General features: G+C 43.4%; 1 long non-coding RNA gene across 1 annotated transcript; it reads right to left on the bottom strand.

The window, feature by feature from the left end:
* Window positions 1–3,876: 3,876 nt before the first annotated feature.
* On the bottom strand, window positions 3,877–5,533 carry LOC116239343 (uncharacterized). Its single transcript, XR_004169098.2, has 2 exons — window positions 5,344–5,533; window positions 3,877–4,091 (listed from the first exon to the last, which is right to left on the bottom strand). It is a non-coding gene; the product is annotated as an uncharacterized LOC116239343 (long non-coding RNA).
* Window positions 5,534–7,972: the final 2,439 nt, after the last annotated feature.

Genomic DNA, 7,972 nt, shown 5'->3' with positions numbered 1-7,972 from the left:
ACAGGAACTGCAACCATCCAATATTACCTCAGTATTTATTTTTGATCCCCTGCCTGTGTGCTGTCTGCATGTGTTACCCCTCATAACGTGGTGCAGTTTGGGATTTTGGGATGCTGCTTACTTCCTTGCACTTATTCGGCTGCAGGGCACAGCCATGCTGTGAGTGTCCCAGCACAGCTGAGGCTGTGTGCTGTCTATGTTCCCTGCGTGTAGCTCAGGTCACTGCTGTCCTCAGCTGGATGGGATGTTCTCATGTGCAGTGGATAGGTATTATTTTGGGTTCTTCTCTGGGAGCTCAGAACAAAACGATTCACTCTTCATCTTTGCTTGCAACATCTGAGCAGCAGAAATGCTGCTCACCTCACACTGGTTGAGGAGGAAGGTTCTTCTGCAAACTACTGAAAAGGTTAATGGTATGAAGGATTAAATACTCACTGTAGTTGTATTTCTCTGCATCTTTTGCGTAGAAAATAGCACAAATGCTGTAGTCTGACAGATGGTAAGTATTTGAAGTGTCTGTGCAAGTTTAGGTGCAGGATGTGTAAAGTAGCTTAATATCTGTATGAGGCCTAATGATATTTGCTGCTAAAATAATTTCATTAAAGCAAATAGCATGAAAGATCTGTGAATTAAATGCAAGGCTTCTGTGGGAATGAAGCACCTCCTTTCTTGCCTTGACCTCACCTCTGGGTTTCCTACGCCCAAGAATGGTGGTGACCATGGTTCCTGTCTGCACCAGCTGTCTGTTGAGGCTTTACAAAGTCTTCTATTTTCCAAATTTTGTAATACTTCACGTATTTGTGTGAGTCCCAGGAGCCTGGCAAAACTTGATAACATACAGACAAGAGTTCTGTTGAGTCAGATTCTGGAGGTGTAAGCAAGTCTTATCTAACTCTTTCACCTGTGACAGCAGGCTCAGATAGCAGTGTTTGAGGCAAGCTCTTGAGCACATCTTTCTTCACCATATTCTGCTTTTTCAGCAAGAGAGGACATACTTTCCAAAGATTCAGACTTTGTGCACTGACTTCTCTGATACAGTTTAACTTGTCTGGCATTTAACTTTGAAGTCAAATGAAAGAAAATCCAATAAAGATAAATGAGAGATCTATAAAGGATCCAAGAGCAAATACAGTAGAGTCAGCAATTAATTTGAAAATACAATGTGTTGAGAAACTTGAGGGTAATGGTTTGTTTGAGGCTAGGGCTCTTCACAAAGAGTTGAAAGCATATAAGATAATGAATTGCTTTGGTAGCAAGTTTTTGAATCTATCACGGCTGTGATTCTCTACATGTTCGTCCGGCCACAAAAGTATTTTGGACTGGGTGTATAAAATAATACTTTGAAAATTATGCTAAGAATTGTGCAGTAAACATCAACAAAGATGAGTTCAGCTTCCCACAGAATTTTGTGTGGGGAACTTAAGTCTGCTTTCTCTTCAGCTGAATCTCTTCACCTCGTTTAGGTGCCCTGCCATTTCTGACCAGAAACTTCTTTGTAGAGATGGGTGGGATGGTTGAACTGCTTATTCAAAATAGGCAGCCGATGGTTCTGTCAACTAGCTGTGCATTCCGTGGTAGTGGTCATCTTCAGATGTGTTCTCTGGATTTTTCAGGAATTAATTTCTTTCGGAATGTGTTGTCTGAGTTGTCTTTGGTTTGGCTGGTTGGGGTTGTTCATAGTAAGAATGTATTCAAGTGAAGAATTGGAGTTATTTGTTCTTTTTTGCTGGTTAATCAAAGGTCTGTGAGCAGATGTGTAGTGAATCACAGCTACAGAAAACAAGATGGTGGAACTGTGATGCACCAGATATTTGACTGCATATTTGTGATTAAGTAGTGGTATACATGTGAGTTAAAGTGACATTCCCATTTATTCAATTTTCCACCCCTGGACTACATAAGAATACGTCTGTGTTTTTACCATGTAGGAAAAGATAGGAAATACTGTCATTTATTTACAAACCATAGCTTGGATTTTAAGTGATTAGAAAAACAACTTGAAATTATGAGATGTGATCAGCTGTAAAAAAAAAAAAAAAAAAAAAAAATCTGAGGGAGTTGAGCTGGTATTAAGGAGAAGGTAAGCTGGATGTTCAGTTTCCCAGAGCTGTGCTATAAAAACCACAGCATGCTCTATGTGATCAATAGAAACAACTGATGACCATCCTCTCTGAGGACAGTGTCTGCACACACATCTGAGTGATTCTGGGGGAAGAGACTGTTCTATAGTTATGGCAGAACAATGGACAAACAGAAATCTGCACAGGCTTTCCTTCAATACTGATGTACAACATTGCAGAGTTCGTTGCATCTTTTATGCTTGGTTCTATTCAAGTAATTATACAAAGAGGAAATATTTCAGATTTCAAGGTCAACCACTCCGGTTACACGCTGTGTGTGACATTAAGCAATGAGTTGCAATACTTAGGATTTCACTGTTTGCTCTCATATGGCATGTGGCTTGAACAGCTTGCTCACTGCATGCTATTCTATAACTCTGTCCAATCTTCATATAAATATCCCCAATGCTAGGAACTTTTTCTTTATAAGCCTGTTTTACAATGTCTCCGTAATAAGATTTGTGCTCGAGCTGTCATTTCTGATTATGTTACTCTTTATTTATATGGCATCACTTCTAGTGGTCAACAGAACGAGTCTGTGTGAATCCTAATGCATTTCCTTTTTGCTGTAACGTGTAAGTGTCTGAAAACTGATCAAAACAGTATGCCTTGATTGTATGTTTTATTTCTGCCAAAAGGTTCAAATACAACAGATGAAATATTCAATGAGCATAACACAGATTGTCCTGAAGAAACAATACCGTTCACCTTGTTTTGGAAGATGGGTGAACACTATTAATTCTCTAATATATTCTACATGCATCTTCTTGTTTGACAGCTGTTATTTAAAGATTTTGCTCTAGCTTATTGCTGCTCTTATGAGTACTGTGTTCAATTTTGGGCCTCTCACTGCAAGAAAGACACTGAGGCCCTGGAATGAGTTCCACTGAAAATCAGCAATATAAATCCCAGCTTTCCTCTGGTTGCATGCCAGAAGTGGTGCATATGGTGCTGAGTGACGGATAATGCAGGATTGCCTATGATCCTATGATCCTGGTGCTGTATTTGGTTCCCTGTCTGAATTTCTACCTTAGTAAATCAATAATTAGCTGGGAGTGCCATACTGGGAGGAAGCAAAACACCAATGTCTCTTGTCCGAAGGCTGGTGGTATACAGTATATTCCCAAGAATAAAGTTACTGCAGTGCGCATCATCTAAAAGGTTCACCAAAGCAGTCATAAACTGATTGCTTGGTATGAATATGGAGAGGGATTTGGAGCTTCTGTGCACAGCTAGTCAGAAATGTCTGCCTAGCCTTGAAGAATTTAAAAAATGCTGGTGTGAAATATTATAGGGTATTATTTTTAAGATTCTCAAGCAGAAAAAGTGATAGGTATTGTTCAGCCTGAGCCCTCTGATGCATGCTATTGTTAACATTAATTTTAAATCTTTTCAAAAACATCTTCAAAATGTCTATTAAAATATTTAATTGCAAGGTGCTTTTTCTTTTCCTCCTTCATCACTCCCAAGTATATTGTTCTGTATCTCTGAAAAGGAGCACTTCTGGCTTTGACAGCCCAACCGAGGAAGGGAGGCAATCAGTGCAAAAGGGTGAGAGCAGAAAAGCACTGAGAGTCCTGAGACTGGGAGGGGAACTTTTGCTTGAAGAGGAGCGGTAGGACTTGGAAAAGGAACTGGTTTCTTATAGTTCAGTACCTGAAAGCTTCAAGTTATGTTTAGTGATTTTAGTTGTTCTCAGTGTATCAGCACAGGGAGAAGTATTTACAGAGGAGATTCTCCAAGACACAAAGGGCAGTTAAGTACCAAACTGTCATTGACTTTTAATGAGAAACAGATACTTTACCACTCTTTGGGACATTCAGAATTGCCTCTCAGGTTATCCTCTTTCCACACTTGCTGGAATGATTTTAAAAGATGCAAAGCTTCTGTGCCAGAGTTTCATCACAAGATGTTGGCATCCTCCTCAGCAGACGTGGGGAGCTGGCAGGCAGGATCCTGTGGGGTGGTGATCTAAGGGATAAAAGAAAAGGCAGGTTCTAGAAGATCCATCAACACAACAGCAGAGCATCCTCCTGCATGGGGATGGTAGCAAAGTGGTAGGAGCTGTTATGGGAGGGATCAGGAGCAATTTTAGGAGGAAAATCTGAAGAAGTTATATAGGAGCAGTGAGGGGCTCTTGGGAAATTACAGTGAAGGCATAGCACAGGCATGTAAGGGTAAAATGAAAAGCTTAAGGAAAAAGTGTTTCATTTAGTGCCTAAGACAAAAAGTAGGAGGAAGTGGTGCTTAAGAGGTGCTATATGTACTTCAGAAATAAGAAGATGGAGAAAATACAGATTTAGTACTGGCTGGAGAAGTGACTGCTAACATCCACCTGGAGTGCCAGGGCTGGGACAGAGAACAAACAGGCAGGAATTCATTTGGGTCTGCTAGACAGCTCAGGGCACAGGATGAGAGGAGATTCTCTTTAGAAAGTACTAAAACCATTTTTGAACAAGTAGTAATTATTTTTAACAGCTCGTGGAGTTCAGAGGAGGTCTCAACTACCAAATGCAGATATGAATCCTAAATATAAATGGAAAAACAGTCTAGTGTATTATTGACTGTACTAACAAGTTCTCAGGAAGATTCTGGAATTAATTAATGAAAGAATCAATCCATAACACTTGGAAGGGGTGACTAAAATCAGAACAAAACAAGCACTATGGATTTGTCAAAAGCGAATTGTATCGGATCGCTCTAATTATCTGATCTGCTGGGCAAAGGGAGAACAAATAGTTATGGCATACCATCACTTCTCCCATTTCCATGGCACCTGCAGGAGTCTGAGGAGCGTGTCTGTAAGGTGCAATTGCAGCAGTGTGGGGAATTGGTCTTGAGGAGTGGCTGAAATGATCTGTCTGACATTGGGACCTTGTAAAGCAGGAAGACCCATCCTTCATCTTGAGTCCATCCTCTGCTGTAATTAGTGTTTTCTCTGATGGAGGACTTACAAACTTTGTAGGCGAGATGAAGCAGGGGGAGGAGTGCTAGAGGACAGGATTGGCTTAGTTTACCCAAAGCAAAGCACCAAAACTCACAAGGAGAAAAGCAAAGCATCAAAATAAAGCTAGTTAACAAAATCTCCTCGTTAACTTGAACCTTCTGTAAAACTTGCTGTAACTCAAACCTGTCTGTGACTGCAGTACTGTTCTGTTTGAAGGCAAAGCCAGTTCTTGCTGCCAGTAACACAGTGTGCAGCAGCTAGCAATAAAATAAGTACCTTGGCAAGGTAGTATGAATTCATAAAAGGAGCGTCACTTGCATCATCTGTTGCATGTGAATCAGGAGGGAGGAGAGCAGCTGAGAGTGGGGCTGTGGGCAGAGAGCTGCTGCTGGAGGTGAGCAGAGCAGGCTGGGCTGATCTCACATCTTCCTTCTTCTTGCCTGTCTTCCCTTTCTTGTTTCTAGAACCATTATGTCACAGGCAGGCTGTAGAGGCTGAGGTGTAGGTGTGATGCTGCCTCTGGTGTGAGCTGCTCAGTGGTCAGAGGGAGAAGAGCTGTGACCATTTTGTGGCATTGAGGCAGTGCGTGTGTGCTCCTGTCTGCCTTCCAGGGCAGTGTGCAGCTGGTGCAGAGAAAGCAGCATTCGGCCAATATGGTTGCTGGATCTTGGTTTTCTGTCTGTCTGTTTGCATATAAAGGTAAAACACAACATGCCTATTGTACTTCAGGGCAACTCCTCCTGGGTGTGCCACACAACTGATGCTAGTGTACATGCAGCCAGGACAGCATGTGCTCCTGAGAGGCTTGTTCTTAATGTGGAAAGGGCAGTGGTGGATGTGGGGTAGCAATCATAGTGATCTGCAGTTGGTGCACGTGGGAGCACCGCACTGTGTGCTGCTGGCAGCCGGGCTGCCTGGTGCTGCTAGCATGGATCAGATGCTCCTGTCAGCTCCCAGAGCTCCTTTAGCCAAGCTGCTGAGAAGTTTGTATTCCCAGCCCAAACCTCTGGAAGGCCAATTTGTATTTACCCTTTCTTAGCCAATGTTGCTGCAGAATTCATTTCCCATCCCAGTGCTCATCTCTGGCGTGTCTGCAAAGAACAAACGTTTCCCTCAGAGTTGTCTTTTTTTCCTGTAAAGTCAGCCAAGCCCTGTAATGCCTCTGTTATCTTTAAGGTTCTGAGCTGGATCCTGTCAATCATATTTACGTGAAATAAAACTTTTCTGCACAGTTGGCTCCTTTAATGTCAGCGGGACAGGCACAGGAGAAGCAGCTGATCAATAGGTCTGCCTCATGGCCCTGGAGTCAATAGGAATTTTATTTTTACATCATTGCATTTTGAACTGAACCCAGCAGCAGTGGGGATGGGAGGATCTGGCTTTGACAGTTTATAAAATGAAATTCTTACAGACACTGAATTCATGTGGGTGAATTAGAGCTTGGAGGAAAACAGTTGAAGCTCTGGCATTTTAAAATGTAATGCCCTTTTCTTACAGTGACAAGCTGAGATTTGGGCAGTGTATGGGGAAAGATAGCTTTAGGAATGGGGCCAGGAGCAGCTGGTTCCCAGCTACAGGTCACACAGCCCCAGGAGGGGCCCCTGTCCCCAGGGGTCACCCATTTCTCATTTATGCTTTAGGGATGTGAGCTGGGACTGAGGCAATGGGCTGACAACCTCTCTGCTCTATAGAAAACAAGTTGCAAACTGGAGGTCTTTCTCTGTCCCTCTGGATGTGGAGAAGAGGCTTTGAAAGTGAGAGAAGTCCAATGTGAACTGCTTTCCCAGGGTGAGGGGCTGTCCCCGAGGAAATGTCTGTGCCAGAGTGGATTTTAAAACAATCCTTAAACTTCAAAACTTTTTTAAAAAAAAATGTTAAGCCCCCTTTTTTTTGTTGTTGTTCTGACATTTCTAAGAGGGAATTTCTTGCCTCGATGCTGTGAACTGCCTTATTTTTTTTTTATAGTGATAACAGGTAACTGACCTGAAAATGAAGGAGAGGAAATGTGATCTCACACAGAATGAGATGTTTTATTTGATAGAGACACTGCCCTTATGTTTATGAGGAGCCCCAGGGTGTCATTCTCAGTTTGGCACGAGCCAACCGCTGGCTCAGACGTGCAGCCCTGCTGCTGGGCAGTCTCTGCACTGCTGCCTGTCTGCACTCTGTGCTGATGCTGGCATCCAGGCACACAGGGACCTCTGCCTCCCACACCCCACAGGAATTCTTGGCACATCTGGGACAGAACCACAGCAGTGATACTTGGGTTGGCCCAGGAGAAGGGATGCCCGCACTGCCCTGGAAGCCCTAGCTCAGCACAGCTGCACCTCCTGATCCCATAGAGTCCTGTGTTGTGGACAGGGAGCTTTCACACTGAGTCTGTGCAGACTGGGTGACACTGGAACAAGATCTGAGCACCACCAATGCGTTCACCTCAAATAATCACATCTTACATAGACAAAATTATCTTTGATTGAAAACTAGCGAGACGAGGGGTAACTGGAAGTTGGTGCCATTCTGTTTAATGGTTCACTGAACCATTTAAAGCAGGTATTGGCTTTTATATCATCATAAATTTGTTATATGCAGTGAGAGCCAGGCTGTGGGGCTGGATGTTGAACTGCCTTTCCTAGTGGTGGTGGCAGGAGGCAGGTGAAGCTCCAGCCCTCCATTCCAGGGTGAGATGGAGCTGAAGCAGTGCTGTGCCAGGCTCTCCCTGCCTGCAGAGATCCTCTGTGTCCCACTGCGGTGAGGTGGGCTACATCCTGCCTGCAGCACCAGAATGCTTTGGCATTGCAGTGATGAATCTCTGCTGCTGTCCAAGCACTCGAGAGCTGCAGCTTGCATCAGGGCTGTGAAATGGGGGAGAAAAGCTCTTCTTTTCCCCTGCTGTGCAGTTCTGTGC

Source organism: Phasianus colchicus, chromosome 11 (assembly GCF_987193195.1).
Source record: "Phasianus colchicus chromosome 11, bPhaCol1.hap1.1, whole genome shotgun sequence".
Lineage (NCBI taxonomy): Eukaryota > Metazoa > Chordata > Aves > Galliformes > Phasianidae > Phasianus > Phasianus colchicus.
This window is presented reverse-complemented; position numbering and strand designations above follow the sequence as displayed.